Source organism: Microcebus murinus, chromosome 10, assembly GCF_040939455.1.
Source record: "Microcebus murinus isolate Inina chromosome 10, M.murinus_Inina_mat1.0, whole genome shotgun sequence".
NCBI classification, from domain to species: domain Eukaryota; kingdom Metazoa; phylum Chordata; class Mammalia; order Primates; family Cheirogaleidae; genus Microcebus; species Microcebus murinus.
In genome coordinates, this window is record NC_134113.1 from 59280560 (window position 1) to 59294514 (window position 13955).

Consider the following 13955-nt stretch of genomic DNA (forward strand, 5'->3'; position numbering starts at 1 on the left):
AAATAAGATCTGAGAAATTTTATTATACTCTTCAATCTGCAAGGACAATTATTTTAGTCAAACCAGAGCCTACATGGTGGTGGATCATGTTCTGTTCCTCCCAAAGAGAATAGGTTTACTATGAAGAGTACACCAACAAGGCCAATGAATATAAATTGATAAGTCAGATTAGTATATCATTTCCTATAGCTCAGCTGTCTCCTAAAATCTGCCTAACTACATGTATATCTTGTCTTTTTATCCCTCTTATTTATTATCTCCTTACAGTCTAACTTATTTTCTTCCCATTTTGCTTGCAGCACTTACCCTGCTGTATTTTGCACCCTTGGTTTGTAAATCCCCTTGAAAGCAGCCTTGCAGAGAGACCTTAAACCCACTAGCCACCAAATGGTTCCCCTCATTGCAATCTGCTCCAGAGGGAAGAGGCAAGTAAAATGACTTAAATGCCATCCTAAGTGCTTTCTGATTATATACTGGCACTTATCTTCATGAAAGGTTGTGGGAAGATCCATCCTTGAAGTTAGAATTTTCTGGCATTTAAGTTTGTACATAATGAATGTCCTCTGAGTTATTTATTAGATATTATTTATTTAATTTATTTCTCCCTTCCTTTCATGCAAATTCTTTGGGCCCCATAGATGTGCTTGCAAACCTTCCCTAAAGCTTCATTTGGAAAGTAGTTCATAATTTTGCTAGGAAATCCTGAGTTTTGGAGTGAAAGGAAAAGAGGAAATTAGTAAAAATTACTTGTAATAATTTTACAAAAAGCAGCAATAATTTGAATGGCTATGCAAGTTAATGTTTTTAGATTTTTTCCTTCCATCTAAAATGAGCCAGAGTTGTTTTTTGGGAATCTTGTTTATGTCTTTGGAGAATATAATACTCATGAATCAGGCATCCCTGAGATTGTGTAGAGGGATTTTATAATTGAATTAAAATTTAGTAATGCAATATGCTTGGAAATAGCCTGCTCTCCAACCCAGGGTAATCTCCTCATTCTTCTGAAGACTTTCTTGTAGATAAAGCAAAGCAATTGTTTAAATCTTTTGTTTATAAAGACCATTTATCCTCCTTTTTTTTTTTTTTTTAGCAGAAATAAAGCTGTGAGTCTTATTAGACATTGTGTTGTGTTGTTAGTCTTCAAAACTTTTCTTCACTCTCCTTTATTCATTTTCTTGGGATCTATGTCCTACAAGCAGCTAGCAGAGCACAAGCTGGCCTTCCAGGAGGATTTACACATCCCGTATTTCACTTGATCTTGCCTGAAGATTTGAAAGGTCTAAACTAAGTAGCTAGAAGTCTAGAAGTGCTAGTCTCTGCCACCCACACAACCAACTACAGAATCTGCAGTTAAGAAACAAAATCTTACAGTTTACAGATCTTGAGAGTTATGGGCAGTCTAAGCTATGACACCTCAGAGAGGTGTACCAAAAGGAGATGGACTATTATCCAAAATTTAGGTGGTGCTTACCAACTTTTAAAAAAATTATGAAGTATGTTTTTTAGCACCTCTTCTCTTAAAATTTTTCTTTCAGTTTTCTTTAGTTAAAACTTTCCAGGGTCCCTTCCTACGGGCTTAAAATGATGAGTATAAAAAATAATAATAATAATGTTAATAATAAACATAAATAAAGCAGAGTTGGTTAATCAAAGAAGAAACTTGGTTTAAATATCTAAGAAAAAAAAAATCTAGAGCGAAAGTCATCTTCCCACCACTATCTTTCATCTGCCAGTTCCTACTCTCCAGGTAGAAACTACTTCAAAAAAAAGATTTAGTTTTTTAGTTATCAGAGACCTTTTATACATATATAAACAAATATTAGGTATATTAGGCACAAATATCAAGGTATAGTATCCTTTCATTTCTTTTAACAAATGGTAATGATATATCACAGTTCTGCATATTGCTTTCTTTATATTTAAGCACAAATCTTGGGGTATTTTCATATTTAATAAAAAGTTTCTTAATTCTTTGTTATAGTTGGCTAGTATTCCACATTGAAATATCATATTTTGTGAAATTAAATTACATAATCTAGATTTTTTCAATCTTTTGCAATACTGAGTGAATGATCATGTACACATGTCATTTGATACTTATTAAGAGAATGTTTACTTTGCAAAGAATGTTTCAGAAGGACAAAGATAAATTGACAGATAACAATAATCCCATCTAGCAGCTATTAGATGCTTACTAGTAATGTCACTTTTAGAAGTGACTTACACATACTAATTCTTTCAATCCTAAAGACACTTCTTTAAGGTAATCATTATTATTATTCCCATTTTACAGATTAAGAAGCTAAAGCACAGAGTAATCTGTTCAAGCTCACATTGCTAGTGAATGGTGGAATCAGGATTTGAGCTATTTGTTTTATCCACAAGATTTGAAATGATTGTAAGTGGTTGTTTGCCTGGTAGGCACATGAGGATGTCCTATCCATGCAATGCTGGAGCTGGTGGAAGTGGAGTCATTGTTTAACAGCCCTAAATTGTCCACTGTATATGACACCCTGTGGTGTCTATGCTTCACTGACCCATGCATAACCTCTGAAATAAGATCTGAAAAAAAGCTATGTTTCCTTTGAGAAAAGCTGAACTTTCTGTTGGACTTTGCCTGTGTAGACCATGTAGTTTTAGGCTAGATCACAGGTCAGTGCCTTGTTGATTGAAAGTGCTCATCCTTCAGAGGGCTTAAATCCATTTCTTATTGTCATCTCACATATCTATAGTGTTTAACAAATTTTTTAACAGGAAATTAGATATATAAAAATAATAAAATCATCTATCAACATAGAAACATTTTATTTTCAAGATTCTTTATTTTCTTTCTTTTTTCATATTTATTCATTTAAATTTCAGAATATTACGGGGGTACAAATGTTTAGGTTACATATATTGCCTTTGCCCCACCTGAGTCAGAGCTACAACCCTGTCTGTCCCCCAGACAGTGTGCACCGCACCCATTCAGTGTGAATATACCCATCCCCTCCACCTCCCTCCCACCTGCCTGACACCTGATGAGTGTTACTATCATATGTGCATATAAGTGTTGATCACTTAGTACCAATTTGGTGGTGAGTACATGTGGTGCTTGTTTTTTCTTTTAAATCCATATAACTTTGAAATATAATTTGGCTCAGTAATTACAAGCATTGGCTTTAGAATCAAATAAATGATATTTTAGCTATGCTACTTAATGACTGAATAACCTTTATTAGATTGATTAAACCTGCAAAGTTTCAGGTTCCTCAAATTTTTTTGATGTTATAAACAAAAAGTATTTTTATTGGTGCTAATATATTTTTTCACTTTTTTCCTTTTATCATTTTTAGCTGATACATAATAATTATACATATTTATAAGGTACAGAGTGATCTTTTGATGCATTATATAATGTGAAATGATTGAATTAAAAATAGCAAAATAGCAATGCCTTCCTCACAGGATTACTATGATAAATTAATTGAGATAACATCTAAAGCATTTAGCAAGTGTTTAATAAGTGGTAATTATTACCTTCTATGTTGCTATTCCTTATTTTTGATTATACTCATGTTAACTTTTCTCTTTCCCTCCAGTATATGATTGGGGGAGTACTGATGCTGACAGCAGCAGGTTTAAGGAATCCATGGAGTTCTTCAGTTTAGAAATTCTCTAGCTTGGATCAGAAAGGCTAGGATTTGAAGGTAACTGGCTGAGTAGTCCTAGGCAATTTCCTTGACATTTCTGCTTCAATCTCCTTCTTTAAAAAAGGGGCATACAATACTACCAAACTCAGAGTTGATACAAGAATTACAAATGATACTGCTAGCAAAGTGTTTATCTTAGGTTCTTGGTACCAGGGAAGCATTATGCTACTATTATTGCTATTATTATTGGAAGTAGGTGAGAACAGATGAGGCAGTTGAGAACCAGAGAGAACAGCAGATCCTTTGAATTTATACAGTAAATCATGGACTAGAGCCAACACCAAAATCCAAGCCAATATTGACTGGTAATCTATACATTGGATATACTATTTTGCAACTCATCACAGGGACAACTTAAACAGAAACCCCCAAAGGAAAATGTTCTGAATTTTGAAAATAGGAAACACTGAAATTTGCTTTCTTTTCTAGAAACTAACATGGAGCTACAGAGCCGTGTGGTATCTCTTTGCTGTCGTCTGGGTTAAGATAACGTAGAAAAAGAATATGATTATCTCACAAATATATAGCACTATGTACTTGATTTCAATTCAATTTTACAAATAATTTTTGAGCATTTCCTCTGGGCCAGGCATTCAGCCAAGGGCTGGGAATATAGAAATGAATATATGAGCTTGTGTTGTGGGTTTACAGTCAGACTACAAATTGATAAAGCACTTTTGCAGTTATCTTTCAATATTGGCAGCAATGGGGGACAAGTGGTTCAAGTATTACAAATATTGTTTGGCAGAGGAGGAAACTGATACTCAGAGACATTTATTGACTTGTAGGCCAAGCTATTAGTTAGGACTTAAGTCAGAGATTATGATTCTTTTTTTTTTTTTGATGAGAGAAATGCCATTTATAATATTTAATGATACAAAAAAATTCATCCAAGAACGTGAAGATGACTTGGAAAGTCTATGAAAATGATTCTAATGTAATTTTGTTTATTTGTGTAAGTTTGTTTTGTTTGTTTATTTATAAGTAAATTCTTGCTTTATGGGGTTTATGGGTTGTTATGATAATTCTGGATAACTTACTGATTAAATAAACTTGGTTAAATTAATTAAATTTGCAAAAACCTCAGTTACTTTGCTAAAATGGCTAAAATGAATTACTACAAACATTAAATACAGAAAAGAAAATGACCAAGGTTTGGTGCAGATGCTTAGTAGCCAAGGAGACAGTTGATCATAAAATCAAATGAACTCCATCGTGACTGCCATAATACACATGATGATAATGATGTTTGGGCAATACCTTGTATGTCTGTCAGTAAATGGATTAATTTACTAAATGTGAATGGAAGAAAATTTGAGAAAACAGTAAGTAAAAACTCAAAGAAAGGAAGAGAAAATTGCTGAATTGCTGTTTATTGGACTTCCTCCCCATGCATAAGTCACAAAGTTAGGTTCTCTAGATTGAGTTAGTCTTCAAAATAAGCTAATGTAATAGCTTCCATATATTATAGAAACCTTTGTAGAAACATATAAATAAATATGAGAATATGGGAAGTCATGTAAATCTCTGAACTTCTGTTTTCTCATCTATAAAGTGAGGTGATTGTGCCATTAGACTACTGAAGTTTGTTTTATCTTAATATTTTCATAGTTCCATGAGCAGCCAATGTTCATTTTCACTCTGACAGAGAAACAGATACAACTATTTTTGGGAAAAAATGAGTGAATGAATAATTAAACAAAATCTGATGAATGAAGCAAGAATAGACTACAAAACATTAAAATCAAAGTAGTATTTGGACGTCTTCTGTGGTTTTACAATTGCTGGTCAGCTATTTTAAGAAACTAGGGTGCTTTCAATTTGTTATCAATTTAGAAGGCAATTTTCTAGGCAATGAATTTATTCTCTAGAGACAACTACTGCAATATGTTTGGCAATTAAAAGGCCCATAATCTATGTTGAGCTAAAATAAATTTATCAAAAGCCAAATTGAGAAATAGTGCTATTCCTAGAATTGTGCAGTTGCCCTTTTTTCTTCCACAATGGGAAAGAATAGGGAGATGCTTACTATACTGTTTACTTGATTGCAAATACAGTGAATTCTCAGTTATCCATATGAATAATATATGTTGAGGACTAGTGAAGAAAAATATTTCATATAAAGCTTGGTTCTTCATGCCAGCTGACATGTTTCTAATTTTTGTTTTTTATGTGTGTGTAGATACATATATTAATGACTATACATTTGAACAAAGATACATGAAGGTATATATGTGTATATGTGTGTTCATGTGTATGTGCATATATATGTTTGAAGATATGTATATCTGAATACATACATTTTGGTACATGTAGAATATACATATTTGAATGCACTCTGAAGTCAAATGGAGACACTTTTTGGATCATTTAATTTTTGGCAAGTCTGTAGGCTAAATGTTTTCCTTTATTAACTCAGTGTTAATAACTGAGCTAGAAGGTCGGGCACTGAGAGAAGAGTGGATGCAGAGAAGCAGGAAGGAAGTTTGGAGGGGTTTGTATTTTCAGTTAGGCTGGATCTGGAGGGACAGTCTGCTAATAGTAAACATTCTTCCTTGATCTAAGTCTGTGCTCTTTCCTCCTCTGAGCTGAGGCAGATCCAGGGCAGGCAGGCACGTGGCTGGCCCACTGAGGGCCAGGCACAGCCGCAAGCTGCTTAGGGACTCCTAGAGCAGAGTATCCCCTGGCTCCTGCTCAGCCTACTGCTGCCAGCCGGCAGCTTCCCTCCTGCCAGACCCCTGAGCATGCTCATGGGAATGGCACAATTACTTAATCCCTGCCCAGGGAGATCTAGGACACATGCAGACAGATGGAGGACCAGGGGGATTCAGAACTGTTCAGTATTAGAAGAGCAAAGGAGACAAGCTTAGGAGCAGCAGGCCAGGCTTGAATGGCAGTCCTGAAATTTTCTTTCTCTAAGCAGGTCCATGGCAAGCTGTTTTCCCACCTGAACAGAAGCTCTGGAAGAAAGGACCTAGACCTTCCCCTAGCTGCTGACAAATAATCTGGCAAACTGACCATAGTGTCTGGGTTTGCACAAAGAAGAGAAAGTCACAGACAGGTACTGAGGGAATCCGAATCGGGGAGAGTCAGAGCTCCAGAGAGGCCCATATAGAAAGAATGATAAAGAGTCGTAGACACAGAGATTAAAACAGCACGCGCATGAATGTACCACGTGTTATCCTTCTGTGTTCCTTACCTCCCACTCGTGCATTCTCATTCTCACTGCCCCTGACTTGATTCAGGACTTCAGGTCTATCTGTCTAGACTCAAGCAGTAGTGTTCTTCCAAACTTCCAATGTTTTTGCACCTAATGTCTCCTTCCTTCAACAAATCCATCTTGATTGACCATCTTAAAATAAAGCCATGACCATGTCATTTTTTTGGTCAAAAACCTGCATTGGTTCTCTGACTGTTATAGAACAAAGCTGAACTTCCCAACCTAACATTTAACTTCCTCACAACTGGACTTGGTCTACATTTCTAGGTATATGCACCATTAAACCATCTCTCACTTTCCTCAGAACCCACCCATCCTACTCCCCCTACTTTCCTTTGTGGCCCTATAGAAAATTGTATGTTGCCCCTCTGATCCTCCAATTACTGCTCCTCTAATCAATAAGAAGTGAAATTGCCCCCAACCTTATGCCTTTTCTCTAGAGGGCTCTCTCCTCCATCTTCACTTACTGAAACAGTATCCATCCTTCAAGGCCTCACTGAGAGTCTTCCTTGATAAAGCCTTTATAGAGTATTCCTGCAATTATTGCAATTCCTGCAATTATTACCTTCCTTTCTTGTAGTTTAGGGAATCATGACAATTAATCCTAAGAGTGAAGCTGATATTTCCACACATATATGTACGAATAAAAGAGACTAAACACTTCAAGAGTTTTGTCTACCCAATATCCACTAAACTATTGAATATAGCAAAAACTTGGCTTAAATATTTTCTATTTAGACAAACCCAGAGTGGACAGTTGAAATAACACAGAGGAAAATACAGAAATGAGTAAAAAACTGTTGAAGACATTTTTAGAAATGAAGAGTTTTAGAAATGAAACCAGAGAAATAAAAATAAGTCAACATCAAGGCTGAGTGAGACTTGGAGAGAGCAAGAAGCCACAAGAAGGAGTCTAAAAGAACAGAATTGAGGCAAGATAAAGGGATTGTGGGTATAACTTCTTCAACTGGGACATCTCAAGCAAATTTAGATACTGTTGCAGAGGGCCAGCGGACTCCATGGCAGTGAGGGGAAGGTGAGGTCTGTGTCAGGAAATAGGCAGCTGTGTTGCCTCTTGAGTCTCCGGTGGGAGCCATGTGTATTGATTCCTGCTGCACAAACCCTGGGCACCACCATGCTCTCCACCAAGCCTCCTTGAGGATAGTCCCTGGCTATCTGTCTTCAGAGCAACAGAAAACCAATACAATGACATTTTGGAGAAGAACAAAAGCTATATGTTTCCCAAGTTTTACCATCTACATGAAGACTTATGTTGTAACCTGAAAGTTTCCATTTGGTCACTGGATATATCTTCTTTAAACAGCAAATAAAACACCATCTAATGATGATGTGGATGAACAAATGTCGCTAGCTTCCACAGCCTTATGATTTATTTTGGGCTTGTGAATCCAACAAACTCTGTGTGAATGCTAGGTTTTCCACATACTACCATTGATTCTGGTCAAGTTTCATAAACTCCTAGAACTTCAAAATCTTTATCTGCAAAATGATGACAATAATACTTTGCAAGGTTTTTGTGACAGTAAATACAACTGACATAATATGTGTATCATGAAGCCTGGTGTTCAATAATTGATAGTAATTATTATCGTCATCATCATCATCATTGATATCAGTCACTCCTATGTGGGTGAAATTGCCATCACACTGGACTGGTGGAAACAGAGGCAGAGTAAGAGAAAAGGTGATCCATGATGGTACAAGCAGTATTGGATAATAACTAAAACCATCAGAAGGAATTACTGGGTTGCAATCTGGAGTGTGTGACTCAGCTGGAGTCTGAGTACAAAGGGTCCCTAAGCAGAAGCATTAGGGACAGACAGGGGGCAGCTGATACGGTGCCCACAGTTGGCACAGTCCAACAAGATTTTCAAGGATAAATGAAAAAAAAAAATCAGTCCTGTGAGGGAGCACCGCTGAACCATGTTGCCCTGTTTCTGAGCAGCAGCTGCAAGCAGGGCTAGCAGCTGCAGCTGTTCTTAGAAGCCTGGATTCCCAGGGAAAGTGGGCATCAGGCAAGGCAAAAGGGAGGGAGAGGCAAGCATGGGGTAATACCTTGGGTTGCCAGGATGGGAGATTCCACTGCATAGAAATAAGGGAACCGGGCAAAGAGGGAGGTTTGTGGGAGGACAACGAGAGGGCATTCTGAATGTGAAATGATGCTCAGTATTGAAAGCAGGCTGATGGATCCAGAGGAAGAGCTCCATTAGGGATCAGGACCTAACTAACTAGCCATTTATGCTCTTAGATTGCTACATAAACCTGGGCTAGTAATTATCATAATAACTAATGCTAAGTGAGCACTAACCAGGTGCAAGGAGATATTCTTAATCTTTTGCATACTTGAAATAATGTGATTCTTACTGCAGCATCATGAGATCTGAGACACTACCAGGCTGCATAACTAGCCAGTGTCAGAGCTGAAGTTTAATCCTGGAAGTTTGGCTTCAGAGCCTGCCTTCTTATCCATAACTTACAACCAAAGCTGTCCAATGGAACTTTCTGTCATGATAGAAATGTTCTATAACATTAAACACTTGAAATTTGGCTAGTGCAACCGAGGAACTGAATTTTAAATTTTTATTTAATGATCATTAATTTAAATTTAAATAGCCTCATATGGCTAGAGACTACACAATGGATAACACAGCTTTACATTGTCTCTCCAGAGAGTCAGATCTCTTTACCTCCACAGATTCTCATTTATTATTTTCTATCTCAAAATTGTGGGAATGTACTCAGGTATGGGAAATATGTGAAATATTCCTCCAGTTTCTCTGTATCTGCCCCCCTGACACACATCACTAATCAAGCATGGTTTTCCTTGCTACTGAGCCTGGACATGCCTCAGAATCCATCATGACAGAGGACTCTAGGCAGTCTCTGTCAAGAACTTAGACTATTCATTTAAGAAGAAGGCAATATCCAGGCTCTGGGCTCTAGATGGAAATTTATGAGGAAATGACCAGGTGTTGGCATCATGGGAAAAGGATGCCCTTCAGAAGCCATCTCACCCAGCCCCTTATATGCCAGTAGTGCTGCTTTTCTTCCCTCCCAACCAGTTGTACCCCCACCTAGTGGCTCTTCTCCCATAATACCTCCCCCATTCCTCAAATCTAAATTTGGGGTAACCCACTTTTGCAGGGTGTTTAAGATTTTGAACTGGTTTTCTCAAAAGGCCTGATCCATGTCACTTTTGCTGCGCTGATGTCTATATCCTTTTTAGTGGATGTGAATTAACATAAAGGAATTTTTTTTCCTTCTAAAAATATCACTCAAGAAGTCATCTACCAAGAACTATCAGAGACCAGGAAGATGCCAGTTCCTGCAAACATATGTGAAACAGGAGCTCTCCATATAGTGCTCACACTAGAGTTTTTATTTTGAGCCTTGAGATCAGTCTAATCCTCTGGAAGCACCAGGACCATATTGGACAAGTGTTTTCCTAGTTGATTCCAAACTAATTTATTCTCTCTCCTTGGAATGTCCTACCAGTTCTCCTGCCTTTCCTAGCTTTGCCTGTCAAACTTGTACGTGGATTTCAAGACACAACTGAAATGTCGCTTACCCTGAGAAGCCTCTTTGATTCTGCTCCCAATACACACATCTCCCAGGCAGGGTGAAGTTCTCCTACTCTGTGAAATAATAGATCCTTTTATCAACCCCACAAAATATTTTGCTCACACCTCTACCAGCAGAGCATTTAACTCATTCTGCTGAAATACTGCTTCCAAATCTGTCTCCCCTGAAAGTCTTAGCTCGTCAGTAGTAGGAAGATAAATCACAGATCGCTGTCCCTGGTACCTTGCAAAGAGCTTGATATATGCCAAGAGTTAAATAAATATTCATTGGGTGGACAGAAGAATAAATGACTGAGCTAGACAAGATCAGACTCGTGTGGCAGAGCAGATCAGTGTTACTGACAGACCAAACCCAAGGTCGGGAACAAAAGAGCCTGTTCCCTGGCCAACCTGACCTTTTCTGCTCTGAGCAGAATAATCAAGGATAGACTCTCTCCTCCTCATTCCCCAACACCCCCATAAAAATCCAGGCATTCTAATTTTATCCTCACATTTGCCTCCCCCACTCCCAAATCCTACACAGTTCCAAAACACTTGCCTTCTCTCTCTCTGTCCCAATTGTTCCTCTTTCTATAGCATCGGAATCTCATTGTCCTCCCTGCCCTATTCCCTCCTGACCTCTCAACCGCCCATTGTTCGATGTCATGAGGACCCGGTGACAGCTGGGCCCCAGCAGGGCAGGCCTGGAGTCCCCAGGGTATCCCTGGCAGGTGCTGGAATACTCAACAGCCGGGCTTGTTATCACTACCCACTTCTCTCTTTCCGTAGGTTTCCTGTCCCCTCCCACAGACTCCACCTCCCCCTCTCAGGAGTTATTAGGGCCTGTACAAGCAGCATGGCTAGGAGCAGCCTTACCCAGAGAAAGCAGTTTGATCTGTTCTCTGGGCTATTTGCACTCCTACGCATATCTCTTCTCCGTCAGACCTCCTATGTGCTATCAGCCTCTGAATTCCTGAAAGCAGTGTACTTAAATGCAAAATTGCAACTCAGAACATTTCTTCTTACCTCCCTCTGCAAAACGTACACTACCACATTATTTGAGCTCTACAAATGCTGATCCGATCATTCACAGCTCTATTCTACAAGATGGCTGTTCTCAATTCCGGCATCTCCTTTACCTTCTTGGCCCCTTCAGTACCTCTCCCATAGCATGGATCCTACTCTTCCCTCATTGTGGTGGGTGGGTGGTGTCCAACAAACCTAGTTTGGTGCTTGACACATTGAAACTATGAATGAATACTATACATCAACTATCAATAGACAGTTACAGTTCGGAAAGTTTACCCTTATAATTTCATCTAGTTTGATCTTCATAGTAAGCCATTGCAGGGATCCTATCCCCATATTACAGATTAGGAAACTGAGACTTTGAGTTTATTATTTGTCCAGAGCCACACAGCCAACAGGTGGCAGAGCCAAGACTTGATTTTTGTGGTTTTATATCACATGATCTTTCTACTAAAGTTTGCTAAATATTTAATTAAATTTTATTAATAGAATATTAAGTCTAAAGATAACATAGAAGTCAAGGACACAGGCACTGAATGGGAGAATAGAGAAGTTTACATATTAGGAAGAATTTCCTAATTGTAAGAGGGAAAACTGTATGTCTTCTCACTGAATTCAGAGAAGTAAAAAAGGAAATTCCTATCTGTAAAGGGATGGAGTAAGTAGAGATCCATCTTAGTGAATCCATCCACTAAGAAAGTAGAGGGATAGATGGAAAGATCATTATTTTTATTCTTTCATTTCTCATTTAAACTCTTCACAATCATGCCTTCTCTTCACCTGCAATGGCAGCAATACCAATGCCAAGTAATAAGTGATTCTCCTACTTAGGAGAAGAAGTTCCATTTAATGGAACATTTCTGCATTTTCTTTTGTTTTACATTCATGCTACCCTTTACATCATCCTGCACTCTGAAGCCCATGGACCTTCTTATTTGGCAAAAGTGACACTTGCTAAAATGAATTGCATCCCCGTAATAGGTCTGGTTTATAAACTATTTACTCCAAGCCTCCTCAAGGCACTAATGTGTCTGAATAAGATCTCCAGTCAGGATTCTACTCTAAACTTGTGGTCTGAAGACTTAGACATCATTCTCCTTGCTCCTTATCTGATACCACAAGGTCTTGGACACTTGATTGGAGTGTGGGGGAGATATAAAAATGAAATGCAGGGAACACCTCACTCTGGAGATTGATGTTGGTGATTCTATTCCAGGTCCCAGCAGAAGGGATTGTGGGATCTTAGTCCCTCCTGCATATTCATGTTGGCTCAAGGAGGTAGCCAAGTAACTAATTGGGAAACTCTTCCATAATTTGTCCTCTGGGGAAGGCTGCTGCCTCACTTGGAGCACACAGAATCAAATGTTCAGCTTTCAGTCTCAGATTTGAATTGTACCCAGAGGTCAGAAATAGACAACTGGTGATTCCCTGGGGCAAGAGAATAGTTTTTATAAAGGTAGATAACAGCTGGAAGCTAGTGGTTCTGGGTAGGAGGAAATGTATCCCTACCCCAGGTAAGAGCAGCTTCCCCTGCCTTTGCCTCTTCCCTACCTTTGGTCACTAAGCATAGCCCTCCTCCCAGAGATTTCCCATACCTGCCCCAGTGAAGTGTCGATAAATGTGGTTCTGTAAACCAAGTTATCTTTTTAATGGGTAGCAGTTAATTTATCATTTGAATGACTTCTGTATTGAAAAATTTTTAAATGCAGACTTTTCAAAAGCAAATCATCCTCATTTTTCTCTCTCTTTCAAGAATGACTGCACTTTTCTCTTTTTTTGAAGAATGATTATTTACTTGTAAAGAATGATTGAGGCTTTCCTAAAATAACCCTACCTGTATATCTGTAATTTCCCTGACATAGCTTTCCAAATATTTTTATTCCATTAACATCAACTGTGATTTTGGTTGTACATACATCATTTTCCTATGCCTCAATAACCATATCTGGAAAATAGGAAGGGAGGGGGACGAATCTCTGTGTTTCTCTGCCTGAGAAAACTAGTCCAATAATAATTGAGCATAGTTCTAGAGAAATGCAAGGTGGTATTAAAATTAATTTGGAGCGCAAGTCTGTAAGAGACATCAATATGACGTAGATTGAATTTTGTCTTTTTAAAGCTATTTCCATGAAACAAAAGGCCTACTGGTATCCTCCTGCCATGAGCATTTGAATGAACACTACCAGGCTCTGGCTCTACTACTTAAATAGCCTTCAGCAAGTCACTTTCTGCTCAGGTTTCCTCTGGAAAACGAGGGCATTTCCTGGGATGGCATTTACTGAGATTTTAATAAGTGTTATATAAACTTACACTATAAATTTTTTCTTGGAAGAAATCTTAGGAGGAAGAAAAGTAGATATATTCTTCTCAAAGAGTGGAGTAGAAATAACCAGATTTAGCTTGTTTGTCATCTCTTCCATCGGTCTTTACCTT